General features: G+C 42.2%; 2 pseudogenes; one reads left to right on the top strand and one right to left on the bottom strand.

Moving 5' to 3' along the window:
* Positions 1–2,398: 2,398 nt before the first annotated feature.
* On the bottom strand, positions 2,399–4,130 carry LOC137991449 (uncharacterized; annotated as a pseudogene).
* Positions 4,131–4,991: 861 nt separating this feature from the next.
* The window catches only part of LOC137991448 (sodium channel modifier 1-like), an 18,975-nt pseudogene continuing 6,705 nt past the window's right edge, over positions 4,992–17,261 (top strand).

Raw genomic sequence — 17,261 nt, 5'->3', positions numbered from 1 at the left:
TTTGTTTCGATTAATTTTTCGCTGGAAAAGGATTTTGCAGATATTTTTCCATCCTTTTGTGAACTTTAATATCATGTTGTGTAATTTTCGAGCTGAACAATTTTGCATACTTGTGTTTGACAATATGATACGGGCGCATTTTGTGGGATAGTGGTAACGAAAATAAACAGGTCCTGTTGGAAGCTTGCTTGAGTTTCAACAAAATGACCCCCAAATCGGCAAAAAAAATCTGACACTGATGAATAATAAAGTAGCTGCCATCCCCAAAACGAGGGAATTACCTGGCGATCAATAACCTCGTCTTGGACGAGTTTTTGACTGGCACCTGAACCCAAAATGTTTGTCGCTGATCGTAACTTTTTGTATTCTATATTCACGGTTCAAAATAACTGTTGTTTTCATGTCGTAATATGTTTATTCTCGAGCGATCGTCCTGGAAACTTCCTTCTGCTCCTAAAACTGTGTATCAATATTTATTTACTTTTGCGTCAATAATTTGTTTTTGCATAAAAGCAAGCTCACAAAATCTGTACCTCGCTGAGTTCACATTTGTTAGGCGTTAATAGTATTTTCGGGCCGATGCTTCTGTTTTTAGGAGGGTATATTACGTTGGTCTCCCATCCAAACACTAAACCGGCCGCCCAACAGGGCTTAACTTCAGTAATTTTCGGTATTACAAAGCTGTCAGATGCTCAGAGGGCACGGCGTAAACTTGTGGGTCAAAAGAAGTTTATCAACATGTCAGCCCAGAAGCCAGTGTTACTCTCACTTCCCATTTATTTTCTTCAATCTTTCTGGGTTCAGTACTTTGCGAGTAACCACATGTCTTCTCAGACTATTTACCCAAGACCATCTACCATGGCAGTATTTTACTACAATGATAGACAATACCAAAACAATATCGTGCACTGTTAAAGCTACATATTACGCAAGGACAGGTCTGTTATCATCGTACGAAACGTGTAATGACGCTCTGGGCCCAAAGTGCCTCGTCCTGTATGACCTCTTAATGACAAAACCGCCCAACTTGAAAAAAATTGTCTGGAACGGTGCACAGTACCACCAGGCAACCCAGTGTACCCTCACGGAGGGTCTAGTTTGCAATGAAATTCAAAATCCTCACCGACACACCCCTACCCATCCCAGCTGTCCACTTTACCCTCCTAAGTGATATAATTGAATTGGGTCTAGCGGTTGTCCCCAAAAAAGGTAAACATGGCGGCGATTTTCAGTGATGTTCACCGTTTTTGCCGAGGAAAAACTTCGATGTTACAATGATACATGGCAGAGAAAAGGCAACTTATATTCCTAAACTTCATTTGCACCTTCAGGGAAGCCAGTGCATGGGCAGCAGAGATCGCTCCTTTTTTGGTACAATCATGGAGCGAAATTCGAACAATGACATCTTTTATCTCTTGCAGGTAAGCCAAGCTGAAGCCGTTAAAAGAGGGTTTATTATCCCTTCACTTGTGACCTGTAATGCATTTAAATATCTTTTTCGTTTATTTAGGGTTAGTTTTAAGGTCCATCTGCGTGCGAGGTTGGTGCAACGCTCCCTGTTAACGATACTTTCAATGTGCAGACAAAACCTGGACATTCCGCGGAAATAAGGCAAGTTCAGAGAGCTATAAATTCCATCAAGGACGGGCCGCCAGGTTTCTCTCCGTAATGACATTATGTATGGTACTTACTTTTCAGCTTCGGTGGTTTCATTGAAAAATACCGTCTCACTTTTTCATCAATAGAGTTTTAAAGTTGATCGGTGTTCGAGTGTCCTGATCATGCTCTATGATAGGGGTGCCTTTACAGTCTCGCTGGTAGCTTCATTCAATCTCAATGTTAATGAAAGTCATCTTTGTCCAATTCCAAGACATGAAGTAACTGGCCATCGTTTTTGTTTTGTACAGGCCTTTGTTAGTTCGTGATAAATTGATCTTCAAAGTTGGGTGAAATTGAAACCTCGATAGAGGGCGCAAGAGCGTTCGAGCATGTGAACCAAAAATACCTCAAAACTCCAATAGTTAAAAGATTCTGTCAATTGGATTGTGTTTTTAGTATAAGCACATGAAGGTCTTGCAACACACAAGAAATGAGTGAAATCTATTTTGCAAACCAGATCGACCGGACCGTCCTTTTACAGAGACAGCCTCTTAAATTACGTTTATGTTCCACAGGCCAGTACAGTTGCTGCGTAACTACATTTACAATGCATCAACATGTGCCAGTATTGTCCTTTGGGCAGTTTATCTCAAAACATTTATGTACATTGTGTGGTTTGATGTTGTTGTCTCATTAACTGTTTATTTTCCTATTTTTAGAATGGTAGTGTTTGAAAACACAGGACAATTTACAACTTCAACAGAAACATAATAATAACTTTATTCCAACAAAACACAGCTTATCCTTCTGAAAGAGTGACTGATACCTGATAGGCTGAACCATGATACTAGAAAAAAATATAAAGACTGGCAAGGAAAAAGTATTTGCCAAACATTATTTGATTTGGCATGAAAAACCATAAATGGAGCTGTGTTTCCACCAACGTGTCCTGGGTTTGAATTCCTGCACTTCGCGTCCTACACTCGTAGAAGAGGGGGTAGGCCAGAGCTAGGAATTCAGGGGAGGGTCATTAACTTTGTGCCCGCCCTAGAAGAGAGGTTCAACATAAATTTGACACAACAGAGAGGTGGGTCTCTATAAATTTTACTGCTTCCCAGGATAGGGTCACATTTTTTAACAAAATATAAAGGGAGGGCTGGGGGATTTGACATCCATGCTCATAGGGATTCCTCCGGCCCCACCCCACCCCCCCCCCCCTGTTCCTCCTTAATAATTGTAGATTAACACCAATGAGTAGTAACTATCTGCCCTAACGATTGCAGATTTACACTAGCCCTTTGTAATTCTGCCCCCTAATCACAAATGGCAATCCATCCATTTTCCTTATCAATTTCTTTTAACAGTCGTGTCAGGAAATAATGGATGACAAGGCAGGAAAAGAAAAAGCCTCGACCAATCGCGTAAACCTGTAAGGTATTTTGGGGGCACCATTGGGCCCGTAGTTTGTGAAAAGCAATTCCCGTTTATCAAAAGATCCAGATAATCTACTGAACACAGGCACAGAACGCAACTGCGGTTAAAGACAACTTGCTCCACTTTTTTAGGGGACGCATTCCTTTCAAGTAAATGCTGCTCAATTCAAGATTGTACATTTTGTTTCATACACTTTCATGGTCTTATTTTTATAATGATCACAAACTTGTAGCTGGCGTTCTTCTTCCAATAATTTCTCAACCAGAGGAAGACACAGGGTATCGTGAAAAGACATGCACACAAAGTCGTTTTTGATGACTCCGCAAGCATGACGGAATTGATACCGAAGATGATCTTCGTAAAGGTTCGGGTCATCGGAATAGACCGAGGCGCCAGCCAATGCAAGAACATTACCCTTGGCGAGAAAGTTTCCAAAACTGATGGATTGGGGACGGTGTAGGAACATGCTTCAACGAATATTTCGGTCGGTTTCTTGCCAAAATACAAGCGATATTCGATCGGAGAGGTGCAAAGGGGCACGAATTCACGATAATGACGTTGTTTTGGAAAGAGCCGCTTCATTGATGGTGCCGAAAAAATATCATAAAAATGGTTTTCTGGAGGACTGTTGAATGTCCACCATAATGTTTCACAGTTAATTTTACCTTCTGTTATTTGCGTACATTTTTCCTTGTCGACGTTAAACGCGGCCACGGTGCTACTCGAACAGCTTTGTTTGATCAGTACAATTTACGTCCTCAAAATATGTAGGGAAGCTTTCTCGCTTTAACACGAGGTTAATGCGATTTGGCTTGCTTTGCCATAAAGTCTCTTAAAGACCGAGATAAGGCCCCGTCCTCTAAAATACCAGGGTGTGATATCCTGCCCTGCTCGACGAATGAACGTTTCTGCCTTCATCCTACGATGAAATAAGCTGGCAATCCAACAAGTTGACTCCCGGCATATGCAAGGACGATGTGAAGGTTTTCTCCGTGAAGCCAGGTCGCTAAATTTGAGTGGAAGGTAGTCGTGTCCCTCATAGATTCCTTTCAGATAATTTGACAATTTTCTTGGTAGTCATCAGTTTGAGCGAGGCGGTACGTTTAGCGAGTCCCTATACTGAAGAAGAAGAGCAACTTTGGAAAACGTCTCAGTCTTTGACGGAGGAGAAATGTTCTTCCTAGCCTTTAACTGCAAGTAAACTTGCGTCTTGCGCATAGCCGGAAATTCCGAACCACTCCGGCGGTCGCTCGTGACAGCTTGTGTCAATTAAGAGCGAATGTCATCAACCATCAGACAACTCGTGGCAAACCTCACAACATCGATTTCGCTCCAAACTTTGTCGTTTGGTAGGGCAATAAGTCCTAAGAGCTGCTATGCAGTTGGTTTTCCGCAAATATCTTATAATTAATTGAGAAAGGTGCAAATTATTGACAACGCTACACTCATCGGCAAACTATTGATATTCAATCGCCCTAAAAACACAAACAATCGTTATTGAATGACCTTTCCTTTGTTGCTCGTGTCCATTGGATAAGGGTTATTTAATTACTTCCTTTCTGACAATGTTTTCTTTAGGGCTATATTTTTCATCCGAAAAAAGCCCTCTTACAAAACGTTTGTTTATGGATTGGCTTAACCTTTGAATCGATTGAAACTTCGCTCATTAAAAGGAGGATAAATACTTTTTTCAAATGATTGAAAAATATCTTTGGGCAAATACAGTCGGAGGGGTTGGCGCAGGGGGAAGATCTCTGCCTTCCAACCCTAAGGTCCCGGGTTCCATTCCCGTTCTGCCGAGACTGGAATATTTGGCGACCTTCTTTCGCGCTAAAGGTTCACGCAGCCTTCCATCCTTCCGAGGTCGGTAAAATGAGTACCAGCATGCATGGACTGCTTAGAAGCGGCTGCAATTTGCGCCTGTATATGCTTCCAGTCCCGCTGGGGGTAAATCGATCATGGTAAATCTCCTTTGCGACGTTGTGATAAGAGGGCGCTATCTACATGCACCCCTTCACTTTACTTCTAATTTGAAGGATAAATTTGTATATTTGGGACCTCCGAAGGTAATCAATGTGCGGCTATTATAGTCCTCCGAAATTACGCCTCAGAATGCCTCTAAAAGGAGAGAAACTTCAAAACGATGGCAGAAATAGACAGTTCTTACCTCTGCTGTGAAACTGTCCAACGTATTTTGATAGCAATGTTCTTCCTCTTAACCTTTTTGAACTGGTGTTAACTCTAATCTTGACACTAATCCATTAACCAACGTCAACAAAAGCAAAAAAATTAACATCACCAACCAGTCATAAGGGACTGTGCAAGAATTATCAGGAAGGGGGGTGGGGGGGTCCTAAAATGACTCCGTCAAAGGAAAAATTAGATAGGTCCCCCCTCCAGCAGCGTCAAGATTAGCCTCTGACCCCCCCTCACTTTCTACTCAAAATTATGATTTGCCCCCCCCCCCCCCCCCCAATTTCCGAATTCGTCTGATGGTTCATTATCTGCGTGGTCGTCGGAACTGCTAGATTGCTGCTAATATCCGGGTGTTCCTTTACCTTGAGCGTCCCCAGCCCTAGAACAGCCAGCCCGGTGTTCCCTCCGCTGAACGGGGTAAACCCGTGTTCCTTTAGGTAAGGTGGAAGATGTTTATTTATTCATTAGCGAATTTGTGAAATTTGAATTAACCTCCCCCCCCCCCCCCCTCAACTTACTTGAGAAATCTAATGTAGGGCCCCCCCGCCTTTCCATTATTTTAACTTAGGGCCCCACCTCCTGAATAATTATTGCACAGTCCTAAATACAGTCAAGAGATATTATGACGGAAGAATTTGAAGTAAATCACATGTCAAAGGAGTGCAATATCCCGTAAGCGAGTCTATTCGGGAAAATGTACTTCACAAAAATTGCGTACAGTGGAACCTCGATTTAAACGAACGTCTATGTTTTAAGAAGTCCTCGATATAACGAAACGATATTCTACTTCCCGGCCAAAGTATGGAAGAGAACCTCGATACAACGAACCTCGATATAACGAATTCTTCCATATAGCGAACATAATCCGGAGCCCAAACGTAAAATCTACCTCGATATAACGAATTACAATGTCAACACCCGGAAACAAAAAACCAGAAAGATAGACCGCTGAACAGAACAAGAGTCAACAAATCCTTTAATCCTTATAGTAAAGAGACAGCAACCTTTCAGTCCCTCGCTTAGTACATATCATTGATATGCATAGAACTATGTTATGGACTGTAACTTGCTTTTTGGCACAAGGTACAGACATCAAAGCAAAAACATGAAACCTTTGAAATCCGGAAAAGTTGGGTACAGTAGTTGCACATAACAACACTAAAGTCTGCTTTCCTTGTTTACATAGACCAGTTTTCTGTATAACCTCCATGTTGCAACATGTTTAAATTGCGCCTACTCTGAAAGTGTCGTTCTTTTGTAAACAAATAATGCGCGTCTGCTCAAACAGTAGAAAATAATTGCTACTGACAACCACCATGCTTAATGAATTACATCTCCAGACGCGCCACTTCTGGGTGACAAAAACTGGCGTTGACATTGCGTGACAAAAGACCACTGTGTTAACAAATCAATCATTAACTATGAACTCGATATAACGAAACATTTTTGGTCGTTTCCCCTCAAGTTCGTTATATCGATTTTTTCGATATAACGACCACTCGACTTAACGAACAAATTTGGCCGGTCCCCAGCGCCTTCCTTAAATCGAGGTTCCACTGTAGTCAAGAACGCCTCACGCCATGATGTTTTATAGATCCGGAAGTAGTAGGTACTTCATATAGGTAGTTATTATGTACCGTACTTCTTTTTTTTCATATATCTGATTATTATGTACCGTGACGTCCTGTTTGCCAGTTTAATGTACCCAGTTGTCCTTTCCTACTCCTGTTAGACGGATGCAAAGTCCACCTTGATACTCTGTTACCCTGCAACCCATATCAGACGGTTACGCTGTTCCGCCGTATCTCGTTACCTCGTTACCCCGTTACCCTGTATCACCTGCGTCCCCTATTGCCCTGTTTCCCTGTTACCCTGTTATCTTTGTTACCGTGTTACCATGTCACCTCGTTACCCCGTTTTTACCTTATTGACCCGTTACCATGTTACCTTTATTCCCTGTTAACCAATACCCGGTAACCCAAACCTCTCACCCCGTGTTGTTACCATGTTTACCTCGTTACCCCGTTACCTTGTTTGACCCTTACCATGTTACCTTGTTACCCTGTTACCCGTTATCCTGTAACCCTGGTTGTTTATGTTACCATGTTTACCTCGTTACCCCGTTACCTTGTTACCCCGATGTACCATGTTACCTTGTTACCCTGTTACCCGTTACCCTGTACCGGCCGGTTGTTATGTTACCCCGTTACCCCGTTACCATGTTACCTTGTTACCCTGTTACCTGTTACCTCGCTACCCTGTTACCTTGGTACCTGTTACATTGTTACCGTGTTACCCCGTTACCCAGGTACCTTGTTACCATGTCACCTCGGTTTACCTCGTTATCTTGTTACCTGTTAACTGTTACATTATTACCACGTCCACCTTTTACCCTTGGTTTCCCTTTAACCAGTTACCATATTACCCTGTTATTTTGATACTCCTGTTACCTGTTACCCCGTTAAAAAAAAAAAAACCCCGTTAACCTCTGTTGTTATGTTAACCCGTTACCCCGTTACCCCGTTACCCTGTTACCGGATTACCGTTGTTACCTGTTACCTTGTTACCCTGTTACCGTGTTACCGTTTACCGTGTTACCTGTTTGACCTTGTTACCCTGTTTTACTGTTTACCGCATTACCAGGTTACCTTGTTACACACGCTGTTACCCCGTTTACCCCGTTCACCCTGTTACCGAGTGTTACCGTGTTACCTGTTACATTTTGTGTCTAATCCCTGGTCTACACCTGTTATCCTCGTACCCCTGTTACACGTTGTTACCTTGTTTCCCTCGTTAGCCGGTTACCCTGTTACTTTGCAGACGCTGTTACTCTGTGTACCTGTTGCACCTCGTTACCGTGTTACCGTGTTACCTGTTACCTGTATCTGTTTACCTGTTCCCCTGCGTACCCTGTACCCTGTTACCTTGTTACCTGGTACATTGTTTACCATGATCACCTCGTTACCCCGTTACCTTGTTACCTGTTACCTGTTACATTAAGTACCATGTCACCTGTTACCTTGTTACCCTGTTTTCCCTTCAGGACACCTGTTACCTCTAGGTCTACCCTGTTTCTCTGTTCTAATACTTGTTGTTTTTTACCCTTTACCCTTTTACCTTGAACGACTCTGTTTACGCCGTTACCCCGTTTACCCCGTTCACCCCGTTTTTACCCACTTGTTCTGTTACCCCGCTACCCTGTTACCGTGTTACCTGTTACCTGATTACCCGTGTTTAATCTTTGTTCCCATGTCACCTGTTACCTTCGTTTTACACTGTTTTGCACCCTTTCCCCCGTTACCTTTTTACCTGTTCACCTGTTACCATGTTACCTGTTTTCCTAGGTTACCCTGTTACCTTGTCACCGTGTGACCCGTTACCTTGTTACCCTGTTATCTTGGGCCCCTTGGTACCTTGGTTTACCTGTTACTTGTTACTTGTTTTCGTGTTACTCTGTTACCACCATTACACCTTGTCACCCCATTACCTTGTTACCTGTTACCTTGATACCTGTTATACTTATTACCCTGTTAACTTATATTACCCCATTACCTTATTACGGTTTGTTGCCCTGTTACCTTCTTACCCATTACCTTTTTACCTTGTGCTGTCTTTTCCGTTACCGTTGCTACCTTGTTACCCGCCTTCGGCTCGTTCCACACCCTATTACCCGGTACCGTGTTAACCTTTATTTTATACCCCTTTGCCCCTGTTAACGTGTTTAACCCCATGTTTCACGCAATTGAGGTAAAAGGATTTTAGGTTGAGAATCAAGTAAGCATGAGACTTCGGAGGATTTTATTTTAAGGACGACATTTCCTCCTCATGATTGCCACGAGGTTAACCAATTTTGCCCGGCTTTGAAACTTCCAAAGGAAATCGCGAACACTTCTCTAGATTTGGGTTAGCTATTTCGATAGATAATAACAACAGCGGTAGTAGAGCCTCCCGAAATGCGAACGATTTAGCACTAAACTCTCCGCTCGTTTATAAGTGGTTTATTTCTGTATGAAAGACGTGTTTAATTAAGTGCGGTGTTTGAAATCATAGTTTTTAGCGGGCCTCTCCCAATCTTCCCCTACAACCCACCCCCGTCCCCTGAATCCTAGATGTTGAGGATTTGGCCGCGCCCATTTTTACCATTACAATTGTATGATTGTCATTTTTTCTTACCTTACTGGTTGCTCCACTTTTCAGCTGGCCTGTGAACCACTTTCCTCTATCTGGCTGGGAACTATTTCTTTTGTTGTCTTGCTGGCAAAAAATGAGCAGACTAATACATAATCGAAAAACACCTGAAAATGCCAAAAAAATGACCATGAAATTCTCCTAAACACGGGCACAAACGACCTTTCAATCAAGTCGTGCTGTCTGATCAGAAAGTAGTGCGTTCTTGATTATGATACTATCCTATCTCTACGTCAATTTTACGAGGCTTATACAATATCATCAAAATATAATATATCTAGCACTTTGACACCTTTATTGTCTCTGCAAGCAAAATTGGCTTTTACTCACACATAACTTTAAAGAAAACGATCACACTTGTAAGTGTTAAAAAGATGTGTCGACAGAAACTTCTGTCACTTTCAGTTGATTAATTTACCAAACGATAGAAGTTGAATTTATAAGAGGGAAAACACTGCGAATTATACTAGTAACAACGGAATGTACCAAAACAAACCGTGACAATGTGAGAATTAAAAAGCCAGTTTTTAGAATCGCACTAGATGTAATTGGTTATTCCAAAGAAGGTTGTTCTCTTAGAATGCAAATGACCCCTTTCATCTTAAGTTGGAAACTCGTATAGGCGTGATCTACAATACGGAAACAGTCCTTGCCGAACACGAGGCGCCGACAATGTTCCGATTTCATGTAGGTGTTTGAAAATGTGAGAGCGCCCTATCGACTGAACTAGTGCTCACGCACACGTGTAGAACAATGTCGGGGTTGTCTTTTCGCCGACCAACAGGCATTACAGCCCGCACAAGCAAACTTGTTACACCACACGCGAACGGAAGCCCGCCAGGGAAGGGTCTTTTCACGCCCAACACATTCCCTAATAGGAGGAAAAAACTATTTTACAGATGTCCAAATCATTGCAAGAGCCGCTTGATAAGAGATCACGCCTCTACGATTTTTGTCTCTCAAACTTAAAAGTAGTTTCGTTGTCTTTAAAGTTCTGACTGTCTGCTGATATCAAGATACTCTCAAACATAACGTCAGTTTTTTCAAAGATTGTGCCTGCGTTCATCCTAGCTGTCAGCGTGGGAGCCCCACGTGAGGACTACCCTGAAACGAGCCAAATTTTCCCCTTAAAACATTCATCACCGCAATGTCTTTGGTAAAACGAAAAGGAATCTTAGGATCTGTTTAGTCAAAAGGTCACTCGATTCCTACTAACTACCAGAGTTTTGGTTGTATGGGCGACTGTACATGACTTCCACTCGGTGCCAAGTGGGACGGCTAGTGATGGATCCTTCGAAAAGCGGGAGTGTATTTTGGTCAGATATCGACAAGTTGCGAGAGTGAAGCCCTGGTGATTTTTATTTTCTGCTGAACTGAGAACATCACGTTAACAAAGAATGTTGATATTGGTCATTTGACCAAGTGTGAGGGTCAGTCTGGGTTGAGCAGAAAATCAAGTTATGGACATTGAGATGTATTGTTAAAAATCTATACCCGAGCGTATATGGTTGACGCGCCCCTGACTTTGTTGCGTCAGTCATGTTGGAGGCTATCTGAAGATATCTCTCAGTTTTACACTTTTATTACTAGTATTTCTGCCGGGCTCAAACGCCCACTCGCCATTGTCACCCCCATTTTTAAATTTTGTTTCTCAGTTTATTAATTTTATTTATGAAATACTATCACCGAATAATAACTAACCTAGTTTTAAGCAAAGGCTTAGTCCGTGTGTAGCTGTCCGTAGCGTTAGCTATCGTTGGAATGTCGTTATTGGTTGTCAATGGTTACTAGGTCTAGCGTGGTCCGACGTAAGTTTTTTGTATTGTCTTGTTAAGGTATAAAAGCTAGGGCAATTTATTCAAGTGGGGTGTGTATCGTAACCGTGTGTGAGAGGTGAATAAATGTTTTTAAAAGTTTGCTGGCGGATTTGATAATCGGGGTTCTACATTTGGCGACGAGGATCTTTCTATTTTTGCAGAGTTTCTTTCGGAGTTCATCAGAGTTTTCTTTCGGCTTTCGACGACAGCTTATTTGAGATGCCCGTGGGCGGTCAGAGAACCGAGCGGAACTGACTTCTCAAGCGCGTTAACATGCTGTGACACAAGCGATGTAAGCGCTCCGTTACTTTAGATGTAGTTTCTTTAGAACACTTTAACCCGAAGGGCGATCCACATAGTTTAAGCCAGCGATGGAAGCGATGGAAAACGGCAATTCAATTTGTACGGTTCTGGAAAAGGAGTGACCAATGATTTTGCAAATGCGTTTCTCTTCTGTTACACGTAGCTGTTATGGAAGTGGCAGGAAGTGTTATGTCACGTGCTAGTGGGCGGAGGAATAAAATCGCTACTTTGCAAGACACCCTTAAAAGTACTGGATGATTACTATATCCCGAAAGCGGAACGTCTCGTTTCGAGAGGCATTTGTATGCGGCAGATCGCACAAGAGAATAGTGAATATTATATGATATGATATGATATTTTATTATTTATGCACGCTCTAAAATCATCAGCTAAGATTACACACAATGCTAAAATCTAAATTACAAAAGGTAACAATTTTAAAAGGATTACAATTCAAGACAATTACTATCATCTTTATATTAATCTCTAAGTCTGCTTTCCATGACTGCCGTGCTTTTATACTAAAATATGTCTTTAATCCTATTTTGCAAAATCCTAAGAGACTCTGCTTGTCTCGCTTTGAGGGGTAAGCCATTCCAGACAGTAGCACCTCTAGAGCTGAAGCTGTTTCTATAATATTTGTTTGCGGAAACGGAACATTCAGGCTTTCTTTTCAGAGTCTCCTTAAACTATAACAGCTTCGAGGTTTTGATAAATTTAGAACACAGATATTCCGGTGCGAGCCCCTGAAAGACACGTATAGACCATTGTGGCCAGCGCAATTTGTTGCTGGCTAACTATATTTTTCCAGCCTAGAATTTTGAATAGCTCGCTAGCATTTGGCATCAAATTAGAGAAGGTCAAAACTCTTGGTGCCCTATGTTTTGGCAGTTTTTTTGTAATTTGTCATGGAACGTGATACCACAGTTTCCCCAGACGACCTTTGCAGTAGTCAAAGTGCGGTTTAAGTAACGCGTGATGAAATAGCGCGCAATGTCGTGTGAGGAACGAGATGCCCTTATACTTTTGAGGGCTCCAATTCCCGAAGCTACTTTCTTTGTCAGTTTATCGACATGGCTACACTCCAGTTAAGATTATTATCAATAAGCACGCCCAGGGATTTAGCACCAGAAACTTGAGTGATAGGAGCACCATTAATCTCGGGAATTGTATCAGTTTTTCTTTCGGCTTCGTCAGCGGTCGGCTAGCTGTTGACTTCGGTGAGAACAAGAGGACGGATATATTCGCGCTCAAGTTATTGATAAATGCTGTTCAAGTCATATGCGTCGGCAAATTCCTAGAAAAGAGGGAACATTGACACTTGAAGATTTGTGTGAGGATCGCGAGATCGCAAATGACAAGCTGTCGCTCGTCTGATTAAAGTGATTGTATCAAACGCGGGCGCCGACGCAGGTTAATCTGGTTGGTGGGAATAAACGTTCAGCTAGGAGCATAGTATGTTAATGCCTGTGGTCTATATGGTCATTTTTAGCGGCGCAATCGGTGTCCTGCACGTGGTCAAGAGCATGTCGACAGATGTGGCGGTATTGGGCATTTCAGAGTTATGGTTTCCTCAGGTTATGCGGCGAGGGCCGTGGAATTGAAGGGGATGCCACCAGTACCGGTGTCGAAATGGTCCTCAGTCTGAGGCAAGGGCGTGGCTAGGTGAGACAAAGCAGGGTCGAGGAGTCGATTTCAAGTACCCTGTTTAAACCAAGACGAAGCAATCGTGTCGGCTTGTGAAAGTGCGTCAACCCCAGCAGTCCCTGTCCAACAAAGTCCAGCTTATGCGTTCTCGGTTGATACGGCCTGGTGACCAAGCGAGTGAAAAGAGTGGTTCAGTACAAAGCTTTGGTCCGTTGGGGAGTGCATTTGTGGAGAGGTCCTTAATTGATTATGGCGCTACTTGCAATGTATTTAGTGAACCGACCTGGATTTTTCTTTAAACAAAAGAGGGAACTCTGGTGCGAGTCCCGTAAATCAGCTACAACCCGTTACGCTTACGATGGTAAAGACCCTTTAACCCGACACTTGGGACCTTTACATGCAGATGTTATGCCTAGCTGGTGATGCAACTGGCGTGCCTGGTCGATTTTCGATGGTTGATTTAAGGAGCGACGGGCGCACGCTTCTTGTCGTGGAACGGTGATGGACCTTGAGTGACATTTTGCGCGTCGCTCCTGTTCAAGCAAATAGTGTCAGCAGAGGGCTAGACGATTTATTCGCGGGATACAGTGCTTTGTTCAACGACTTCGGGCCTGTGTAAAAGGGTACGAGTTGTCACTGCACATTCGACGATTCAGTGAAGCCAGTAAGCTCAGGCCGTGCGAAGAGTTCCGTTCGGGTTGCGGGACAAAGGTGGACAACGAAACTTGACGAAACTGCGGGAGCTCGACATCATTGAAGGGGTACCAGGAAGGAACCATCATGATGGATATCTCCTCTCGTTGTTGTACCTAAGAGTTTCTTTCTGACCAATTCCTGAACTTGTGATTCAACACCTCCCGTTCTGACCAGCTCCGGGAACTGCGTGGTTCACACTCATCTCCTCCTTTCCCTGTTTCTGTCTGTATAGATTCCTGAATTTCCTGCTGGTGAACATTTGAGAGTGCCAGCACTCCTAGACTCATTTTCTAGAGCTCATTTTCCAGTAACAGAAATCCGAGTATCTACGCAGACAGAAACAGGTAAAGTTCGTGAGATGTGTGCACCAAAAGGTTCCATGATCTTGTCATAACGATTGGTGGAGGAGCCGCCAGTTCCAGGAGGATTTGGTCAGAAAACTCTTCGAGGTCCACGCGTCAAGGCCGTAGGCCATTCCAGGTTTAAAGAGTTCGTTTAGTCATTTAAGGGATTGAAAGACTGTCTCTGCGTGCGTTGAGCAAAAACTTTGTTAAAGTGACCTTTATACGGTTTAGCGATTAAAGATTGTTTCCCGGGTCTAGTTTTAACATTGTATGTTTTTGTTAGGATCATTATTTGCCTGTTCGTAGTTTTGTTGCATTCATAGTTTCTTTTGCGAAATTATATTTTTTTGTTAAGGAGAAGATCTTTGTTCTCGAAAGAAAGGAGAATGTAGTGTCGTAGCGTGAGCTATCTTTGGAATGTCGTTATTGTTTGTCAATGGTTACAATGTGTAGCGTGGTCCTACGGGAGTGTTTGTATTGTTTGTTAAAGTATAAACAAAGCTAGGGCATGTTATTCAAGTGGGGTTTGTAATGTAACCGTGTGTGAAATGTAATACATGTTTTGAAAAGTTTGCTGGCGGATTTGATATCGGGGTTCTACAATCTGTGGCGAGCAAGGTACATACGTATATAATAAAATAAATAAACGATTGACAGAGCACAAGAGACAGAACCAGCTGAGGTAATCTAGTTTTGCTATCAAATGAGACCAAATCAATATAAAATAATGAGATAAAAAGATATAAATATATATATTATCGTATTTTGAGGGTGTCTCTGGAGGAGGAGACAATGAATTTTACCTGATAAACTGAGAACATGAGATAACATATCACCCTGTAAATTAACTTGTTTATTGCAATTCAGTAATGCTGTGAGTGCCCAATGAAAACCTACACGTCCAGTTACTTGCAAGGGAATACGTATTGGTTTTAAACATGAACCGTGGCTAACTATATATTCTGGACTTTTACTTTATCGGTCGGCATCGTTAGTGACAGAATTTAACAGTATCTAACAAAAACAAGTAGAATGTCTCATCTGCTTTCCTTTGTTCGATTTATTGATAGTCTCCCTTGCTTTTCCTGTTCTTGGAAAGTCATGTTCTGTGTTTCACTAAGTGTGCCATTTTGGCCGCTATTTGTGCTGTTGTTTTGCTTGCAATGGCGAGAGACAACTCTTTCGTCTCGTTAGATTCCTCTACAAAAGTTGTACAAGGACGCAAATTTTATGGAATTATTTGGAAGGCCATTACTACCAACTTCGTGCCAAACTATTAAGGACCACGGTTCCGCAAGATCTGCCAAGGTCCGGACTTCAATGGAGCACTTTCAGCACATACACTTCTTTCCAATTGTCTGCGATACGACGAGACTGCCGCCCTTCTTCGTTTCCCTTTCCTGAGAGAGGTGTCCCCGAAATACCCCACTTCTGTGAAAATATGGGAGCAGTTGCGGCACCTAACATATTTGTACAGCACTCTAGTCCCGCAACCCATTGGCACTTTGTCTTTTCTTTTCACCGTCCCTGCAAGATAACTGATTAGCTCCTTGGTTGTATTTTAGTGTGTTGCCACATGTACACCCTTTATTTCCTATTTTACTAGACGGGCTTCTGTGACTCTTTTGCTGCGGTGAATATTTTCATTCTTACCATTATAACAGCGACATTTCCTGGAACAAAGTTGACTTTGTCCTGTTTGCACGGGCATTTAGAAGAAGTGCACGATTATTTTTGTAGGATCTTTGGTGTTCTTTCCGCATGTACACCGGGTTTCTCCTGAATTCAGTTGGTCTGGATTCCAGGTAAGAACTTATAATTCTGCAAACAAATGAACGAAACTAGTGTTAAGAAATAACTGCAGAAATATTGTACCGCGATTAACAAGGGTATTTAATGATTTTGTTATGGTCCTATTATATTCAAGTGTTAAACTCTGTTACAGTAGGATATCTATCTAGGGGAGATCAAACAATATAAAGGAAACAAAGAGTCTCGGTAATAAAAGCAATTATTCAAATAAAGCGATAAAACTGTTCTCAACCGTACCAGTTGCACTTGATATGTTTCATGCAGTAAAATTATTGTTCTTAGTTGGATGTTGTAGGGGCCTGCATAGGCTGTAACCGATGCAGAGCCGTCAAGTGCCGAGCTGGTAAATAAACCAGCATAACATTATAATAGGGGTCATCGGTCAAAAGCCTCTTCTTTGGCGGTGTTCGCTATTCTTACTTTTTTCGCCAAGATCGCCAAGATGCTTCCACTGGTTTAAAGAGGCTCAAAATAGTTTTTTGTGGCAAGTAGTACAGGCGATTCTGTTAACTAGCCACATAAATGGATAGAGTTTGAATTCTTGAATGCTTAGCACCGGAAATGACTCCCAAAGACAAGACTTCCGACTTCGCTATCGCGACTATAAAACAGAGACTATTAGCACAAGAGAACACCTCTTGCAGTAGATAGGAAAGAAAAAATTTTTCGAGGCACGTTTATGCAAACGTTATTGTCTGCCGCGTGATTTGCTAAGTCCTTCTTCTCATCCATAATGAAATGGTTGAACGGGGAACTATCTCCTATTCACAAACGGCTTCGCACAAACAGCTGGAATATGACAGCTTGCCTTTCGCTTTGTCTACCGGTCGTTCCAAGAACGGGCATATTTTGCACGATACGTAAACGTGGATTCAGTCCCCTGGAATTTTTCCTCATTTTCCAACTTCAGGCAGCTATATTGTTTCCGCTTTTGAGTCCTTAAAATTTTCATATGTTTGGTTACAAACGGAGATCAAAACGCTGTCTAATAGATATATCATTTTTTTTAAGAAATTCTGTAGGTATGAAGAAAATTGAGAAAGCAATAGTCGAAGTTTTGTTTTTTTTTCTTTAATCCGCCCTGCTGGTATCATATATCAGTTTTGAGAAGATTTCAACGGCCGTTTTTTTCATGGCGGGCATTTGAGGGGTCAAATAGATGCGTCATAGTAGTTGCCATGCTACAGTTTTCTTGAATAAGATACGATGTAATTAATTTATGATG

This window comes from Montipora foliosa, chromosome 2, assembly GCF_036669935.1.
Source record: "Montipora foliosa isolate CH-2021 chromosome 2, ASM3666993v2, whole genome shotgun sequence".
Lineage (NCBI taxonomy): Eukaryota > Metazoa > Cnidaria > Anthozoa > Scleractinia > Acroporidae > Montipora > Montipora foliosa.
This window is presented reverse-complemented; position numbering and strand designations above follow the sequence as displayed.